Source organism: Ambystoma mexicanum, chromosome 9 (assembly GCF_040938575.1).
Source record: "Ambystoma mexicanum isolate Mex_15411 chromosome 9, UKY_AmexF1_1, whole genome shotgun sequence".
NCBI classification, from domain to species: domain Eukaryota; kingdom Metazoa; phylum Chordata; class Amphibia; order Caudata; family Ambystomatidae; genus Ambystoma; species Ambystoma mexicanum.
The window spans coordinates 50,255,845-50,274,099 of NC_090931.1; the positions used below are offsets into that span (position 1 = coordinate 50,255,845).

Sequence of the window (18,255 nt, forward strand, 5' to 3'; positions counted from 1 at the left end):
GACACCAAGATACTATGAGCGGTGTGCAAGACACAGAGATACTGTGAGAAACACTGCGAGACACCAAGATACTACAAGAGATGCTGCAAAGCCCCAAGATGCTGTGAGAGATGTTGCGAGACACAGAAAAACTGTGAGAGACAATGCAAGACACTGAGGTACTGTGAGCGATGCTACAAGAGACTGAGATACTATGAGAGACACTGAAAGGCACTGAGATACTTTGGGAGATGCTCAGAGACACTGGGATACTCTGAGAGATGCTCCGAGACACTGAGATACTGTGAGAGGTGCTGCGAGACACAGACATACTGTGAGAGATGCTGTGAGACACTAAGATACTATGAGTGACACTGCAAGACAATGAGATACTGTGAGAGGCGCTGCAAGATGCCAATATACTATTAGAGACACTGTGAGACACAGAGATACTGTGAGAGACTGTGAAGAATTCGACCAAGCCGAACGGTGAGTGTGCGCTCACCTGGGATTTTAAAAAATATTTAAGTAAATTGAATGATGGTAGACAAACCTCAGGAAAATGTGCGGGGCTAATCCACATACATTTTTCTATGCTCACAGCACGACAAACGCATAGAGCCATGTAATGTGGTGGGACACAGCCTACAGGCACAGTGCTCCCTGTCATATTTAGTTGGGGCACGACAGCAGGAGTACACAATGCATCTCCAGAGGGGGAGGACCAAACCTTCCCCCTGCCATGGCTAGACAGATTAACTAACACAGGCTCCATGGATCTTCGCAGCTCTTCTGTTGGGCCCTGCATCTGGTGGCAGCGATTAGCATACCTATTAAAGGGTACTTTTAAAAGGACCACATGGGGCCTGGCTGCATAGATTAACAAAGAAGACAGGAAACCCCAACAACCTTCCCTATGCAACTGTTTCAACCTGAAGACAGCTCCCGCCCTCAGTATTGATGACAGTGAACTGTCATGTCTGGGAATTAGTGTTTACAGTAGTCCACCCCGCAGGCGGACCCCACTCATAAGGTAAGAGAGAGTGGTTTGCAGGAGCCAGATAGTCTGGTCTCACCACAGCTTCAAGGGAGAACTGATGCTTTAATTAGAACCACAGAGAGCTAAATTAAGTAGAGAGACCCCTTTGATCCACAACAGACAGGAAGATGGGTGGGAATTAGTATCACATATTTTCCCCCTTTACCGTTTCTAGTGCAAAGCACTCTGGTTAAGACCTCATGCCTAAATGTGATTGTTGGTAGGGACCCCAGGATCGGTTCATTAAGGTAGGCCTAACCTGCAACAATCACTGTGGCCCATTCGCCTTTAAAAGAGGGCCAACCCCCTCTTTTGGCAGATCATCTGAATACTTGGCAAGGAGTAGCAAGAATAACTCATTTTTGGACACAGGCTGAAGGTACAGTCTGCCTTACATCTTCTGTGAATGAAGGAAGGCCAGGACCTCCAAAGAGGGAAGCAAGATCCTTCCCCTAAACATCTCCCAGGGAACAGATGGAGATACCGAATCCAGAGAACCCTCCAGCAGCTCCAGAACTGGTACCCAGCCAGCACATAGCGTGCCCTGCTAGGCTCTGCATCAAGCTTCCTAGGAAGGAAGTGCCAGAAGGTCTCTGAACCCGAAACCAAGGACACAGTACCTGCCTGCAACACACTCTTAAGCTTTAGGATGTCTGCCTTAAAGGACTACACAATCCCATTGAAGAAGATGGGAGAAGTGTCTCAACGAGCATCTACCAACATCTGTCTTAAAGCACATTTTCGAGCCAGTCGAGTTCCTAGAGCTGCAACCGACTGCACCGCTGGCCGTTGTTACATCGCAGTCACCTAACGACATCCAAGATGTCTCAACCAGTGCTTCAGAACTGCTGATCAGCACTGAGACAATGATTCCTGACTCTGAGCCGTCATGTAGGCCAACCTGCAGCAGTTCGTCCAGATTTGCTCGCCAAACCGTTTTGCCGCTTGATACCCGCAGATGGCTCCCATCTTGAACTCTGTTAAAGAAGCCTGCAAAGCACACTGAAGCTGACTATTTACCATAGCGACTACCCTCCTGTCAGTATCCAGAGTGCATCCTTTTTCCTTCTTTGAAGCTGTTTGTTCTCTGCATTCCTTTAAAGATGGGTTGTATTTCGTATTGTTGCGAGAACTGTCTGTTTTGATCATATTAAAGTAGATGTTTTTAGACAACCTTGACTGGACAGTCCCTTTTATCATTAGTTAATAATTGTATTTTCGTAGTGTTGCAACTAACCAACGATCCACGACTTTTCGGATATAAGTCTGCCTTTCCATCCATGTTACCAAATTTGGAGAAGGAGGTTTATAATTTACTTGTGTTTCGAATCTGTTCGGTTCCTTTCTGGTGTACTAGAGGTTTGGGGCTGATTGATGGTTCAGAAACCGATATTCATCCCTGGACCACTGGTTCCCCTGGAAGTTGATTCTTCACAGAGACACTGAAATACTGTAGGAGACTTTGCAAGACACTGGCGTACTATGAGAGACTTTGCGAGACACTGAGATGGTGTGAGAGACACTGGAGACACTGAGCTACTTTGAGAGGTGCTCATTAAACCGAGCATTCTGTATCTAAGTCAATGTAAGTGAGACACAAGCAACGAGATCAAGAAAACTTCATCCAGCTTGTGCTACTCACTAGGGCGGAGAAGGAGGGGCAGAGACTCCCCATCGCTGGTTGTAGCCATGCTCATGTCATTTTGGTGTGAGGGATCTCCAGGGATTCAAGGAGATGGGTGATAAAGCAGCTTGAGTCTCTCTCTTGAAGTGAGTGGACGAGACACCTGCCATCGGTGACACTTGAGAGGGGGAGCAGGACAATTCTGAGGACTGCCTGAGGGGTAGTCCCGCTTGTGTGGTATTGTGGGAGGAAGTGGCAGTGTTTCAGGGAGAAGGGTGATAAACCAGTCATTGTCCATCTCTTGAAGTAAGTGGAAGAGCTGTAAGCCATCAGGTGACACATAGGAGGAGGAGCAGGAGGAACACAGAATTCTTGAGAGCTGCTCCTGGGAGAGTCACACTCACATGATTTTTGTGGGAGGATGTAGCAGAGATTCAGGCGGGAGTTGCGTGATAACACCAGTCTGTGAAGAATGCATTGGGACAACATGCCAGCGGCACTCAAATGAGACAGGTGCAAAGGAGGCTTGCTGTGTTTGCTCTTTTCACTACTGCAGCAACTCTTGCTGTATTCACTGGGGATGCCACATTGTATGTGGACAAGTAAAGGTAGCGCGTGGCTTGAGAAAGGTTCACGAACCAGTGAAAGAATGTGCACGTGCATTACACCACGAAGATGAACCTCCACTGGGATCAAGTTTCAGTTCCTCCCACGATCACAGGGGCAGAGAGGGGCGGGCCACAGATCTGATCTACCGAGAGTCAGAGAAGCACAACTCACGGAGTACTTGAAAATGGAAGGAGACTGACAACAACAGGTCTATACCTCCATGTTGCCACCCACTGATAATGATGATGGCATGGATTTATTTGTTGGTCATTTGTAATGCGCACTATACAGCAATTGTGTTTCAAGGCGCATCAAGATGGGGCTGCAATAGGGATGAGGAAGGGACACAACAACCATAAAAATGTACTTAAAAGATTTTGAAAGAAAGCGCATGACTGGGGTAAGGGGAAGAGAACAGACACAAACATTCTGACTAGGTCGTGAGACGATTTAGAATGTGCAAGTGCTGAACAACAAAAGGGGGGAGAGAGGGGGAGTATGGAGAGAGCGAGAGGGGTCAGAATGTGATAGAGACAAAAACAGTAAAAGTCAGCAATGAAAGAAATAGGGCTGCAGGGGAAAAAGCAAGCAATCAATGCACAAACATAACAGTACAATACCACAGTATGTAGGTAGCAGAGAGGTTACATGAAATAAAATGACAAAGCATTGCAAGAATTACAGAGAACATTACAACCATGAGTAAAACTCTGAGGTACAAAAGTCATAGTAGCCATGGCAGAAGAGGAGTGACGTTCATGAACCCAAGGGGGCTGCAGGCGGCTGTGGTGAACTGAGTCATGGATAGTGGATCAGTCCAAGGTAAGAATGAAACAGTCATCAAAGGAGCCGCTGAGGGGACCCCTGGAGCTGTGTACAGGTAGGGAGGAAGGAGAGTAGAGAGAGCGATGCAGCAATAAGGTCAGGACAGAGATGATGATATCAATTAGCAGAGCAGGGGTCACATAGGAGGATAGGCTGGTTCAGAGGAAGGAAGAATGCTGACCATGCAGGACTCAGGATGTAGCTTCATGCGCGGAAACAATGGCCCATAGACAGAGTCGGGCAACGAGGAAAGGCTAGAAGACTAGCATTGATGCAGGGAGCACGGCCAATGAAGATGGTGGAGACCTTACCTTTAGGAAGCAGAGAGTGAAGCAGCAGGAAGATCATGAAGAAAATGCAGGGAGCGGCGCGGCACACCGCCCACGGCCAGACAGGCCAGACATGACCAAGACAAATATTAGGATCCACCCGAGTCCGTACGGGAACATGAGCTGCTGCTGAAATGCTGTGATACTAAGGAGAAAGAGGAGAATAACGCGACAGAGGATAGATCAGTAATAGAAGCATGCTCACTCTTGTGCTCTTTCAGAAGCAGACTTCCTGTCGCAGATTGGAAACCACATTGCATCATAATGTGGAAACCAGAAGCCGGCACCATCATGTTCAGATGATCCCAGCGTGCGTGTTGCCAGCCCTCAACTGAAGTCAAAAGTGTGGCAGTACTTCACACAGAATAAACAGAACAGAATCTGGCCACGCCACGTTGTGCAGGAAAACTGTATGACCAGAGAGGTGTGACGAATCCAGAGAATTCGTCCCCTCTTCCCAAGGCAGAGTCACCCCCTTTTGGACTAAGGAGGTGAGCCCACTAAGCTTAACACCTTCTACGGGACAGTGCAAGGGGGATCCCCCTGGGGGCCCTCCTCCCGCCCCCGAGAAGTCAGGCCATGCCTCAACAGGGAAATGTCTTACCCTCCCTACCACCGGAAGTTAATGTCTTATTTGGCTATATGAGTGTTCCATATCCTTGGGGATTTCAATTCTTGCATAAAATGCCAGACCAATGGAGTGTTCCATCTCCTTGGGGATTTCAATTCTTGCATGAAATGGCAGACCAATGGATTGTTCCATCTCCTTGCAGGTAGGAATTTAAAGGTCTACTGAAATCAACACAGACAACCAGCAGGAGAGCAGAGCTAGCAAGCAGTCCCATGCAGACAGCGTGGAGCATGGGGGAGCAAGAAAGCCTGCGGAGTGCTGCTACCTGCAAGGAGGCCAAGATCTGGAGAAGCTCAGCCCTGCTGCAGAGAGAAGAAATGCGACCGCACAGAAAGTGGTTGACCGAAATCTGCTGGAACTGACAGCAAAGTCCAACCATGAACCAACGGGAAGCACTGGCGCCTGCTCGCTGTCGCAGAAGACTGAGGAGAAGTCGGAGCCGCGCTTCTGCATCTTTCGAGGAGACTGGCTGCCCTGAGGGATGCTGCTGCAGCAAATCAAGCATGCGGTTCATCCAGGGAACAGGGAGGAGGGCGGACAGGCCCAGTTATATCAAAAGACGGGCTGAGCAACTAGGTAGCCCAAGAAAGGTTGAAAATCCATATAGCCCAAGAAGGGTCTGAGAATCCCAAGAGCCCAAGGGGGCTGGGAAACCCAAGAGCCCAAGAGGGGCTGAAAAGGCAACAAGCCCAAGAGGGGCTGAGAAACGCAAGAGCCTAAGAGGGGCTGAAAGGCCAGATACCCCAGGAGGGGGGTGAAACTTGAGACCTCAGGGTGAGAATCCATTGGGCCCATTGGGGGCCACAATCAAACCGACCTCAAGATGGGGGGGGTGGAACCTGAGACCCCAGGAAAAGGTAGGAGGGAATGGGGTTCCGAACAATTCTATTTAGTGACATTTACAGGAACTGTATTCCGTACAGGAGTTGAACTGCATAAGGAGTCAGGGGGCCTAGAAACACTCGCTACTCCTTTGTACACCAGGTAGGAAGCTCCAAGGAGAGTTATTGAGCATTCTTACTTGAACTGTTAATAGGGTGAAGAGCCCAGAGACATGTGCTGGTGTTCATAGTGGAACCTTGCAGAGGGTGAGAAGCCTTGCCTGCTCTAGAGACAGAACAGTGGGGTCCAGAAACCAGACAGCAGCATGTCATTTGGGACGCAAGTCCCTCAGGTTACCACAGAGAGCAGGGCCCAGCTTGGGTACCACGATGCAGACCCAGGTGCTGCCACACCATGCAAAGACATGTAAAGAAGTCCTAAGGTCTGGCGTGGCTTGCTCCCCATACCTTCAGACAAGCAGCATACCACCAGCAGTCCACACACTTACCCCACAAAATACTGCAGCTGTGCTTCGGAATGGGATATCAAGTTCTACCCTTTGTGCCCCAGTGTTACATAGCAGCAGTGCCCACCATTGTGTCAGGCCGTTGTCGTGGAAGCATTTGAGAGTGGCTAAAAATATCACAAGTTATGTGATAAACTGGCTATAAATGTTGGCAAATGGACCTGTTGTCCTACTCTTTTGCGGAAAACCTTGGTTTCTGGTGGCTTGTGGGAAAAGTTGACACCACTTGGAAGTTCCCGCCCACCATTTTTTCTCTTGCAAGGCAGTACTACAGGTTGACGATGAAGCTATGGCCACTTTTGCGGGGTAACTACAGCAGTCCATGGGGTAAAAAATCCACTTCACCTTGGACATGTGGGTCAGAGGTCAGTGCATTGCCTATGTGGGCATCACAACCCACTTGGTGAGCTTTCCTTCATTGGCCATCCAAGAGGGGTCCTGGAGTAACACCAGGGAGTAGCACGTATGTGCAGTTTGGCACCAGGCAAAATTGTACATGTAATGAATTCAGGGCCGAAGTCACAGGGGAATTGCATTCTGAGAGAAGGTGGAGGAGGTGGGGGCGCAGCGGCTCAGCATGTCCGCTGCTTTGCACGTGTCCTTCTTGGTCACGTGCTAGCAGCACTGAAGAACCTGGGAAAGAAATGATCAGTGTGGCCTAGAATATCAGCTCCCATTTCAAATTGACAAGAGTGCACTTCACCAACTGCAGGCGTGCCACAGGTCACCCCTGCAGAACATACAGACCTCAGCGGCCACCTGTTGGAACTCTACATCAGACGTTAGCAGTACAATGCCATCACAATCGCAGCAGAAGGGGCATTTTTGGCACCGTGTAATTGGCAGGCAGTCTAACATCTGCTCTATGACCTTGTGAGGAGGCCACCAGGTGGATTCACTGTCACAATACACCCCTTAGGGAGGTTGTCCCTGTGGTGTAACCGTATGCCCTGAATATGACTAACCCAGTGAGGGCCCACCTCTCATCAGGCGAAACCAATGTGGCACAGTGGGTGAGGAACCTGCATTCAAGCTTGTGTTATGCTCCACGGCTGGTTGCATTTAAAGGTAACCAATGAGCACCTGCTGGCTTCCTCTATGTTAATGTTAATGTTAATGTTAAAGGACATTTGTACCGTGCACTATCACCACAGGAGTGGTCACCTGGTGCTCTGCCGGCTCTGAAAGAGGAAGGGAGGGTGAGTTAGTGGGAGGAAGCTGGAAAAGTGCAAGAGTGCAGTGATGCGCTGTTGGCGGCCTCAGACCCGTGGGTCCGTTGACAGGGCCTGGGGTGTTTGCGGCCGGTAGTCGTTGTGTACATTTGTGTGAGTCTATGTGTGTTTTTTGTTTTGTTGTTGCAGTGTAGTGAAGTTTGTGCGGTTTGTTGTACTGTAGGTTTGTGGTTGTGTTTGGTTTGGAGTTTGAGAGGTGTATGCAGAGGAGGAAATTGTTAGTGGAATTGGTTAGTTGGCATCTCTATCCTGAATTGACGAGTTGGGCTTGTGTAATCTCTCCAGATGGTGCAGGGTCACTCTGTGCCTCTGGTTAGGTCTGGCCCGTCTTGCATTCGAGGTCCCTTTCACATCTCGCTCCAACCTCCACCAGCCTCCCTAACAACCCTATCTGTCCTTCCTTCCCACTTATATGGCCAGTGCACCTGCCAGTGTCCACAACTCAGTTAGTGTGATGATTGGTAATATCTCTACAAGTAGCAGCTAAGGGCTGGGTGAAGATGTTGGATGGGATTGGCTGGTGTTTTTGTTGACTCCATCTCCATGGGTGTCACCTGTGTTCCACTCTGCCCGCCGTCACCCGTCCTGGTGCCATGGGTGCTTCTGAGTCGGTTCGGGGAGCTTGTCAGTGTCTTTTCCCGTTTAGTTATGTTTTTTCCTTTCTGTTGTGTCGGTTTTAAGTTTGAGTCTGTGGTGTTGAAGAGCCAGGTCTTTAGTAATTTTCTGAATTTTAGGTGATCTTTGGTGTTTCTAATTTCTTTTGGGATGTTCCAGGTTTTTTCAGCTAAGTGGTAGAAGGGGGTGCCTCTGAGGATTTTCTTAATGTATGGTTTTAGTTCCAGGTGGATTTTGTTGCTTGATCTGAGGAGTCTCGTTGGCTTGTAGATTGCTATTTTCTTTTGTAGGAATTCTGCTCCTTGTCCACAGATTGCCCTGTGCATTCTGCACATTGTTTTGAATGTGATGCAATGTTTTTCTGGGAGCCAGTGAAGTGTTTTTAGGGCTGGGGTGATGTGGTCACTTCTGGATAGTCTGGCTTCTGTATGTTGGATCCGTTGTAGTTTCTTCAGGAGGTATTCTAGTATTCCGAGGTAGAGGCTGTTTGTATGGTTGATTCTTGACATGATGAGGGCGACAATAGTGAATGTTTTGTGCGTGAAGGAGAGGAAAGGTAGGGTTCTTCTTGCCTTTTGGAGGAGGAAGAAACATTTCTTGACTGTTGCATTTATTTGTGGTTCTAAGGTTAGGGTGTTGTCCATCAGGACTCTCAGATTTTTTACTACCTTAGATGGTGATGGTGCGGTTCCAATTTCCGTTGGGATCGCAGTTTCGTTCTCTTGGTCTTTGGATATGATCATGATTTCTGGGTTGATTTTCAGGTTGTTGGCATTCTGCCAGTTGAATACTTCTTTTAGACAGTCGGTAAGGGTTGAGTGATCGGCTTGGGTGTCTTTGATTTTGTAGATGATTTGAGTATAATCTGCGTAGTTGTAGCATGTAATGTTGTATTTCTTGAAAATGTTGATAACTGGGGTCTGGTAGATGTTGAAGTACAGTGGTGATAGTGAGGATCCTTGTGGCACTCCACAGTCATTAACTTGTGGAGTGGTTATGAAGGGTTTAATCCATACGGTTTCTGTTCTGTCTGCTAGGAAAGATTTAGTCCAGCGTAGTGCTGTGTCTGTTATGCCTATGTCTTCTAGTCTTTTGGTTAGGGTGTCATGGCTAACTGTGTCGAAGGCTGCAGAGAGGTCGAGCAGAATAAGGGCTGAGGTTGTGTTTGAGTCTGCGTTTCATTTTTAGGTCGTCCCAGATGAATAGTAGTGCTGTTTTCGTTCCTCTTGTGGGTCTGAAGCCGACTTGAGCTTGGTCTAGCAGGTGGTGTTTTTCAACGTGTTCTTGGGTTAGTTTGTATACGTAGGTTTCCAGGAGTTTTGCCGGGTTATGGGATGTTTAAGATCGGTCTGTAGTTGGAGAGGTCATCTACGTCGCTGCTTATGTTTTTCAGGAGTGGTTTGATGTATGCTGATTTAAAGGTCCTTGGTACAGTTCCTGTTGTAAGTGATAGATTTAGAAGGTTTCTGTAATATTCTGCTAGCGTTCCTTGTGCGAGGATTGATTTGTAGATGTCCAGGGGACAGGGATCTATGGGTGAACCAGCTTTCTTGCTGTGTTTTACCAGCATTGCGAATGCCTCTGCTGATATTTCAGGAATGTTTTTGAGTTTGTGCTGCGGTTCTGAGTTAGGTTTGTTTGGTTGTATGTTGTGGTTGGTTGGACTCTGTTGAATGGTTTGTCAGATGTCATTGATTATTTTCTTGAAGTGCTCTTCCAGGTCGTTGCATATCTCCGAAAGGGTTGGGGTGTTATCACAGCCTGGTGGGTTTCTCATTTCTTTAATGATGTTAAACATTACTTTTTGTGTGTTGGTGGCATTGGTGATTCTGTCATCATAATGCCTTCTCTTCGCCTTTTGAATTTCCTTCTTGTATGCGCAGATTTGTTTCTGGAACAGTGTTTTTTTGTCTAGGTTGTATTCTTTCCTCCATTCCAGTTCCACCTTTTTGCTTTCCTTCTTCATGGTGCTTAATAGTGGGGTGAACCATTTTGCCATTGCTCTCTTTTTTGATGGTGTGAATGTTTTTTCTGGCGCGATCTTGTCAATTGTATCTGCAATCCATTTGTGTAATAGCTCCGCTTTCCAGTCTAGGTAGGCTAGCTCTAGTTCTATAGTTGAGGGTTTGGTTAACTCCAGTTGTTTGACTAGGTTGCTTTCTTTGACATCTTTCCAGTTTATTTTTGTGGTGGTTGTGAGTTTAGGAGGTTGGATGCAGACTTGAATAGGCAGAGTGATCACGATGGGATGATGAGATGGTCGCTCCACAGTATTTGTATCGGCGGTGCCATGGTGATGAGTTTTTCCTTGGCGAAAACTGCGTCCAGGGTGTGTCCTGCCGAGTGTGTTGCCCCTTTTACTAGTTGTCCTAGTTTCATGGGAGTGAGTTGTTCAATCAGTGAGTTTTGGGAGTTGGCGTGACTATCTTTGAACCAGATGTTGAAGTACCCCAGGATGATTAGGTGTTTGTGGTTGATGGCTATGTTGATGATGGCTTCTACGAAGTTGACGACGAAGAATGCATCATAAATTGGTGGTCTGTACACCAAGATGAATGTGATGTTGGTTTTTGGGCTCGCTGTAAGGTGTATAACCATGGTTTTGCAGTTGAGGATGTTGAGTGGTTTGTCTGTTTTTATTTTTAGGTGTTCTTTGAATGCTATTGCGATGCCTCCTCCTTTTTTGTTTTTCCTGTTTAGTTGAAGGCATTTGAAGTTTGCTGGAAAGCAGCTTTGGAGTGTGATTTTGTAGTTGTCGTCCAGCCGTGTTCCTGTGATGAATAGGATGTCAATGCCATTGTCATCAAGTAGGTTCAAGATCTCTGTAGAGTGTTTTGACACGGATCTTGCATTTATTAGATTGCAGTGGAGTTTGGAGGTGTAGTTTGGTTTGGCTTTTTTTGTTAGGGTCGTCTTCTGATATTGTTGAGGCGTAGGTTTCGGGGTGTCGGCGTCCTCAATAGTTCTTCTAGGTTTTGTCTTGGGTTTTTGTTTTCATTGGATTTGTCTTCCAGGAGTTGTGGTTGTTGATTGGAAGTTCTTCTAGCTTTGGTGATGTAAGGTGTTATCGCTTGGGTCGTGTGTTTGTTGTTTCTGGTGTTGTTCATCCTTCTTCTGCGTGATTTTGTTAGGTTGTTTAATGTTGCTGCTTCTAGTGTTGGGTTGGTTGGGTCTGGTAAATAGTTCTCAGTGAGGTATGCGGTTAAGTAGATGGATTTGTCTCTTCTCTCAGTGTTGGTTCGATTTTTGTTCCCGTCTTTGGGGGTGTGTTCTGTAGTTGTGGTTCTTTGTTGCAGTTCTGGAGTGTTTGTTGTTTCTTCTCTTTTTCTTTTCCTCAGGATGGGTCGTTTGCTCGGCTTTATAAGATTCAGAGTTGTTTAGTCTTTGTTTCTTTGCTGAAGTCCAGTTGGTTCTGCTTTGGTCTGGTTCTCTTGTGGCCTAGTACTAGGTGTGGAGGCTGTCCGCTACCGGTTTTAGCCTTTGTCTGTAGGTAGTATTTCCGGCTGATGTTGCCTATTAGTTCAGTGGCTGTCTTGGTGGGGCTATGGGAGGTGGTTATGGGTTATATAGTAATATAGTTGGGTGTTATCGGTCGCTCTCTTTAGTCTCCGTCTCCCTGAACACGGTTCACTGTGGTGAGTTAGCTATGTAGGTTTAAGAAGGATATATACTAGTTGAGGAGTGACTTTGTGGGGCGCAGCTAGGACTTACACCTTATGAGGCGTGAGCTCCTAATCAGAGTGTCACTCCACAGTAGTTCAGTGGTGGATTCTGTCTCACTTTAGAGTGAGTTGGTAAGCGAATTTGAGAGACCTGCATAGTGGGGGCATGGTCTATCAATGCTATTTAAAGCATCATACAATGCAGTTTGGAGACAGAATCTCTGCTAACTTTGAGAGACCTGTATAGTGGGAGAGAGGCCTATCAATGCAATCTAAATATCATACAATACAATCTGGACACAAAAACCCTACTAGATTTGAGAGACCTGTGTAGTGGGAGAAAGGCCTATCAATGCAATCTAAATATCATACAGTGCAATCTGGACACAAAAACCCTACTAGATTTGAGAGACCTGTGTAGTGGGAGAGAGGCCTATCAGTGCATTCTAAATATCAGACAATGCACATTGGAGACAGAACCCCTGCTAACTTCGAGAGACCTGTACAGTGGGAGAGAGGCCTATCAATGCAAACTAAATATCACACAATGCAATATGGACACAGAACCCCTATCAAATTCGAGAGACCTGTGTAGTGAGAGAGAGGCCTATCAATGCAATCTAAATATCATACAATGCAATCTGGACACAAAAACCCTACTAGATTTGAGAGACCTGTATGACGGGGGGAGGCCTATCAATGCAATCTAAATATCATACAATGCAATTAGGAGACAGAACCCTGCTAAACTTGAGGGACCTGTATAATGGGGGGGAGGCCTATCAATGCAATCTAAATATCAATCATACAATGCAATCTGAACATAAAACCCTACTAGATTTGAGAGACCTGTATAAGTCTAAACTGAGGTGGGGAGGTCTGTGCCTAGCCGGTCAGATTGGTACAGTATTCAATAATGATTACATTTTGTCTAAGTTGAGGGTGAGGGAGAGAGAGATGCAGTGAATAATCACCTTGTTTACTATGGGTTTGGTAAGTGGCTCGGATTCTAGGGTAGAGTACTTGCTCTACTCCTGACCCAGGCCACTCCTACCTTACTGGTCCTTGTGGTTGATGGTTGACGGCTGGCCACTGCTTCCCCTGCGGACACCTGCTGACACTTCCTGGGGCCGCCTCTGTTGGAGCCGCCCTTGGGCTTAGGGCCCTTAGCCGCAGGGCTGCACTGGCAGAATGCTGCCCTGGGAGGAGCAGTGATGAGGGCCGAGAGGACCAGTGGGAGCAGGGGGGGGGGGGGGGGCAGGACAGGAGGTGGGAGGGAAGGAGAAGCAGGAAGAGGGCACGGGGTGGGAGCGGGTTTACAAGGGGCCTCGGGGCCTTCACCAAATACACAAACAAACGAAAAACAGCAGCAGCAGACAGGGGCAACACTCACCGGGCCCCAATGGAAAACTGGCCTGTTTTCATCAGTATGTGTCGGGGGAGGTTGATTTACCTCAAACATCACAAGAAGGTGACACTGTGAAAATATGCAGTGCTGCAGCAGTGCTGCAGCAGTGCAGCGCTTGCCAAATCTATTGGAGGAAAAAGACGCACAGCAGGAAGAACATCAAGCAGCGCAGCTCTTGCCAACTAACCAATGAATGTCAAGCTCAAGGATGACGGCATCATACGCAAGCACATCAGGGAAGCCTGTGAATCGATTTGTGCGCAGCACAGACCCATGCTACGGCGAGGAGATGCGGTCGACACCCTCCTCTGCGATTTGCACAACTTGAATAAAGATTAGTCATGAACAGGAGCAGACTGTGGACTATCATCTAGATGCATGTTTGATGCCTATCTACTGGACAATTCACTCCTAGGGAGGCATGATGGCCAAATAGACTGTTGGTACAGCAAGCAGTCCACCTGCCAGTGGCATTTCTGTGGGTTGCAGTTGAATCGCTAAGGTTCCCCCATAAGTGTGCAGTCAGAGAGAGTTTTTAGTGTTGCCTGGTCTTTTGTTTCTAAGTGCAGTGGACACTTCACAGTGCTGCTTGCTGCAAAATTCCCATTTATAAAAGTGGACAGTCACTTCTTTGTGGATGACTATGGAATGGCATCTGCCCATAGGAAACACATTCGCCTGGAGGGTGGCAATGATTTGCTGCCCGGTTCAGCTCAGACACTGACAAATGGAGCAGGGCTGTTTAGTGACACATGTGACTGGGAAACAGATCGCTATAGTATTGGCCCAGAAGGCCACCAAATTGCTGAGTTACAAATAACTTTCCCTATTGAGGTAGAAATATGTTTAACTCTTAATACTGTCACAAGCACCACTCGTGTACTGTTCACTGGCTCTCTCAAGGGGTGCAGTCACCCACTACTGTTCTCAGGCTCTCTCAGAGGTTGCAGTCACCCACTACTGTTCTCAGGCTCTCTCAGAGGGTGCAGTCACCCACTACTGTTCTCAGGCTCTCTCAGGGGGTGCAGTCACCCACTACTGTTCTCAAGCTCTCTCAGAGGGTGCAGTCACCCACTACTGTTCTCAGGCTCTCTCAGAGGGTGCAGTCACACACTACTGTTCTCAGGCTCTCTCAGGGGGTGCAGTCACCCACTACCTTTCTCAGGCTCTCTTCACCCACTACTGTTTTCAGGGTCTCTCGGAGGCTGCAGTCACCCATTAATGTTCTCGGGCTCTCTCAAAGGGTGCAGTCACCCACTACTGTTCTCAGGCTCTCTCGGAGGGTGCAGTCACACAATAATGTTCTCAGGCTATCGCACAGGGCCTAACCACACACAAAATCACTCACACTCTTAAAAGGCGTGCAGCTACCCACTGAAATTCACAAGCTCCCAAAAAGGGGGTTGCCTACCCCAAAGTTCTCAAGCTCCCCCACAGAGCATTTCCTCACACGTAAGGTCCCCAGCTCTCCCACAGACAGCTACCACTACCACTGGTGGAGAGTCTCCTCGTGGGGTATGTCCATCCCCATGACCACCTCATCAAGAGGAAAGGATGGCTGAGCTCCATGTGTCTCTTCATGTTGACCGACATTGCTGCAAGTCCAGCCCCTCCCCCACTTACAAGCACCAAGCAATGCAAGCAATACCTCCGAGCTTGCTTCAGTACATTGTCAATCGTGTTTGTCGCAAAGACGGGTGCAACCAGTGGTACACCACCCCCTGGCCCCAACGTTTTGTTGAGTTATTGCAGGCAGCAAGAGCCTGACACTGGGCACAGTTGCCATTGCCAATGGCACCAATAGGGCAGACAGGACGGGTGTGCTGGTTTTGAAAGAATGTGCTGATTGTGTTGCTGTGTTGCACCCTGGCCTGGGATGTTGTAGCATCAACTCACTCTTCACCACCTGACTTGCCCCATACACAATGGTAGATGCAAAAAGGACTTCCTTGTCCACCCTCTCCTAATTCTGCTTGTTTATCTGCTGATCCTCCTCCCCTTAGGTAGGTCCACCACCTACTGGTGCACCTCCACCTGGTGGTTGCCCCCCGTAAAGGTCCTCCTCATAGACCTCTCCTTCACCCTCTGCACCTTAGCCCTGCTGGGTGAAGATCCCTTGCCCCTCGTTACCCCCTCCCCACCCCCTACCCTCCCACACTGGTAGGGGGCATGCTGTATACTTTCTTTGGTGTGCTTACGGCAGTGTTCTCTTTCTTTCTCCAATATTAAGAACATATACCCCGCTGCCCTTCAGGTGGGCCCCACCACCTTGGGCGTGTCCACAAGAGCCCATGCCTCCATGGGAACCTCCAGCTGTTACCATGCAATGTATTTCTCTGTGCTAGTTGGGGCCTTCTCCGGTGACTCTGCATCAACTCTCACTCCTTTTCCTGACCCCCCTCAGCCCCAATGTCTTGCCCACAGACTGGAATGGCAGCTGATGCTTCTTGGCCCAGGCCCACGACCCAGCGCTGACAAGAGCTTCACAAGGTACAACCCTCCTCACCAATCATATGGAAGTCCTCTGCCCCCTGCGAGGAGAAATTGAGCTCCTTCCCCTCCCCTCCCATCTTCTCCACATGCCTCTCAGAGTGCCATAGATTCGCCATCAGAGAAGCACAGGAAGTCAAACTCGCCCTGAGAAGCCAAAAGTGTGAAACAAAAATGAAATGAACATGCAGAAGAGCACCTTGAGAACAAGTCAGCACATCCCAGGGCCTACCACAACAAAGAATACCACACACAAAACCTGCACAATCATCAGAAAAGCAAGTGGGCAGGCAAGATGACAACAACAACAAACACTCAGGACGAAAATGGAAAAGAGTAACACCTTTTGGGGAGATTTTCTTGCATTTTTTAGGGATTTGATTAAGAAAACAGTAGTGATTTGGGCTTTTTAAGGTTGTATTAATGAAAACAATGGGGAAAAGGAACAAGAGGAAAGGGCAAAGTGTTTTGTTTTGTTTTTTTTAGACAGGGAAACTAACAACACACTAACAATTGGCAACACAAACACAACAGAGACAACTAGATAACAACTCAAAACCTAACTTCTAAAACTACAAAACTCCTCTAAACTCTGTTCACATCTGGGAAGAAGGCCTCCAAAAACCCCTTCAACTGTGAACGTGCCTTGTGCACTCTTTCCCTCACAGCCTGGCAAAACCAACAAAGGAGCAGGGAGTGAGAAGAGCCTTCTGTAGAGGGTGAAACTTCCCTTAGAAGATTTGGGGGCTCTCACTAATCTGTGAAAGAGTGCTCTGATGAAGTGGACTTGCCAACACGGTATCAGGTAATACAATTGCGGCAAAAATATCACCGGTAAACATTCTTTGCCATGGTTTACCCGGTAAAGGCGTACCCCATTATACCATTCAAGAGGAGCAGGGGTTGGGGGGTGTCCCACGCATCCTTTACATGATTGTGGCACAAAAAACCACAGCAGTTTTGCCACAATATTTTGTATTCAAAGCCATTTTTGCCGCGATTTTAAGACATGGAACCCCCAACACATGTGCCATAGATTGGACCTGAGAGTCAAGACTCCCAATTGGACAGCACATCTTTGTGAGAGACCCAGAAACTCGCTGCAAGATACACCTAGGATTCAACCATGACATTATATGATAGGTTATTTATAACACGCTTAATACCCAGAGGTTTCTAAGCGCGGACCCGAGGATTGAACCTGTGTTGCTGCACGTCCTCTTGCTTCCAAGGCGAGCACGTTGCCCCTGAGCTATCCTCCCGAGACAAACCAAGCAAACAACTGTCCTACACTATGAGTAACTGCACCACAAAGATGTGAATCTCCCAGGGGCCAGTTTTAGGAAATCATCCAGGTGTGTTGCTAATTTCGACTTGCTGGGTACTACGGGCTTGAACCGCCGATGCAGCGCCCTGTTTCACCCAGGAGGTTTCTGTTCTCATGTGTCCTTCTGAATGGATATATTCGATTCGAATGGATAAATATATTATATATATTTGATAGCACATGCATGTGCCCTATTCAAAGAATGAAGACAGTCCAGAGACCAGCTACCAAGTGGAGAAGGCTTTAAGTGTGCATTTAAGCGTGCATTTAAGTGTGCATTCCTGAAGTGAGAAGCTGAAGAGCATAAGCACGCATAGAGTACAAGGACCACAGTTACGATGGACCCATTCTTGGTGCCCACAGGTGTAATACAGGGCAGGAGATGGAAGTGGACAAACCAGATGGACTTCATGGACCTTCTCAATGTTCAATATCGGAGTTTATATCTGTATTGCATTTGGCAAGTCCTTCAATATCTAGGAACTAGACTGAAATGTACCATATATTGGCAGCCGGCATGGGGGACCCAACCGAAATGCTCCATCCATCCTTCTCCTTGCTTGATTGAAAAGTGAAAGCTTTCATTTGGCTGGAGCTGAAAGCCACCCCCTTGTGGTCCAGAGAGCATTGTGCCCCAAAGCCCAGCTTGCCATCACTCTGCCACCTCCGCCCACCTGCAAGCAAGCTCTCTCTTCCTCCCCACACCACCCTGGGGCCACCTGTGCTCCCTGTACTGAGGTGGGCCACTCCACCTATGGAAGTCGCCTTCCCCCTCCATGCCACTATAGACAGCGACCAGGGACTGGCTCCTGGGCACCAGTCGTCTCTCCATGGAGACCCTCTTAGAGAAGGTAAGACGTTCCTTTTGTTGAAAGAGGTGCACGGCTGTGCTTGCCACTCCACCAAAGGAGATTTTTTTTAATTTTTCCAAAACACTATAAGCACCCCAAGCCAAATTCTGGTGTGCAAATAATTTTCATTCCTGCATTCACCAACAGGTTTCACTGTTAATAGACCCGAGCCCTCGTCAAGGTCCTTGCTTCACTCAGTCCTAACACACCGCCTTCTTGCAGGCAATTAACAGCCAAGCTAGCCCATTAATGGGGCAAGCAATGCTACAGTATTTGTTTGAAGAAA

General features: G+C 47.8%; 1 protein-coding gene across 1 annotated transcript in view; it reads left to right on the forward strand.

Moving 5' to 3' along the window:
• LOC138487640 (otoancorin-like) overlaps positions 1 to 18,255 on the forward strand; it is a 245,406-nt gene that overhangs the window by 194,536 nt on the left and 32,615 nt on the right. The gene's annotated exons all lie outside the window — the stretch shown is intronic.